Here is a 1,741-nt window from a genome sequence, read left to right as displayed (position 1 = left end):
GGGGATACTGGGATGGAGCCTGGGGGATACTGGGATGGAACCATGGGGGATACTGGGAATGGAGGGTTACTGGAGCGAGAGGGAGCAGCCTGAAGGTGCAGGGAGGGATACTGGAAATGCAGGGACAGGGTGTTGGAAATGCAGGTGGAGATGCTGGAGATGGAGTGGGGATAGTGGAGGTGCAGGAGGGGGTGTGGGGTCAGTGCTGATGGGATTGGGGGTGCAGGGGAAGGCAGATGGGACATGCAGGAGGGGCTGCAGGGGACACTGGGGACACTGGGGTGACAGGAAGATCCCCCCAACCCTGCAAGAGTTAACGCTTCCCCAAACTCAYGCTGGGTTTTGCTTCCAGCTGCCTCAGCTCAGGAAGGTCTGTATTTAGGGGAAATTCCTGCAGGCAGCTGCTGCGGCCACATTCCCACATTCCCGAGCCCTGGCATCTCCAGGGACCCTCCTGCTGGCTTCGGGAAATGCCTCTGTCCCCCCCAAACACYACACAAAGGGCCTTTATTTGGAGGTGCCAGGGAGACACCCCCGTGTCAGAGCAAGATGTTAACCCAGAAAGGGAGAAAACCCMAAAAAAMCCCTGTATGTKCCCCMCACCGCACAACCCCCCACAATTTGGGGTTGGAGATGGCACCCCAAGGATGGGAGAGGCACCCCCAGGCACAGGGACCTCTCGGGTAGGATTTGAGGTTTAAGATTTGGGAGATTTGCACCATTTGGGGCAGAAAATTGACATTTGGAGKTTGGCTGCATTTGGGGTTGAAGATTCAAGCGGGGTTTGCTGTTTGAGGCTTTGCATCTCTTGGGGCACAGATTTGGGGGATGAGGTTTTGCACTGATTGGGATTTAGGATTTGGTGGCTGGCGCCATTATTGGGGTCTGTAGGAGCATGTGTGGCTGAAAACATCCCTGGGTAACCCCAAAGCCTCTTTGCCACCATGGGTTGGGGTGTCCCTGGCTGGGGGTGCAGGCAGGGCCAGGGAATATATTGGGGTCAGGGGGCTGTTTCAGAGCTAAGGAATGTTTTGGGGTTGGGGGTAAGTTTTGGCACTGGAGGATCTTTTGGGGGCAGGCTTATTTTGGAGGGCTGTAGGAGTGTTTTGGGACTGGGGGGGATGTTTTGGGGCTGGGTGGGATGTTTTAGGGTTGGGGATGCTTTGGGACTGGGGTCAGAGGGTGTTTGATGCCAAGGGTGGGGTGATTTGGTGTTAGGGAGGATGTTTTGGGGCTGGGGGTGTTTTGGGACTGGGGAGTGTTTTGGGGTCAGAGGGTGTTTGAGGCCAGGGCTGGGGTGATTTAGGGCTGGGATTATTTGGGGCTGGGGGGATGTTTCAGGATCAGTGGAGTGTTTTGGGGTCAGAGGGTGTTTGAGGCCAAGGGTGGGGTGATTTGGGGCTGGGAGAGATGTTTTGGGGCTGGGGGGATGTTTTAGGGTTGGGGGTGCTTTGGGGCTGGGGAGTGTTTTGGAACTGGGGAGTGTTTTGAGGTCAGAGGGTGTTTGAGTCCGGGGCTGGGGTGATTTAGGGGTGGGATGATTTGGGGCTGGGGGGACGTTTCAGCATCGGTGGAGTATTTTGGGGACAGAGGGTGTTTGAGGCCAAGGGATGGGGTCATTTAGGGCTGGGGGAGATGTTTTGGGATCAGTGGAGTGTATCGGGAGAGGGTTTTTTTGGGGTCAGAGGGTGTTTGAGTCCGGGACTGGGGTGATTTAGGGCTAGGGAGGATGTTTTGGGGC

At 56.3% G+C, this 1,741-nt stretch overlaps 1 protein-coding gene across 1 annotated transcript in view; it reads left to right on the top strand.

Annotated features, from left to right (window-relative positions):
• Positions 1 to 1,741, top strand: part of TCF7L1 (transcription factor 7 like 1) — a 22,499-nt gene that overhangs the window by 13,527 nt on the left and 7,231 nt on the right. The gene's annotated exons all lie outside the window — the stretch shown is intronic.

The sequence above is a fragment of the Malurus melanocephalus genome, unplaced genomic scaffold (assembly GCF_030028575.1).
Source record: "Malurus melanocephalus ecotype Western Australia unplaced genomic scaffold, MMel_1.1 scaffold_1127, whole genome shotgun sequence".
NCBI lineage: Eukaryota > Metazoa > Chordata > Aves > Passeriformes > Maluridae > Malurus > Malurus melanocephalus.
This window is presented reverse-complemented; position numbering and strand designations above follow the sequence as displayed.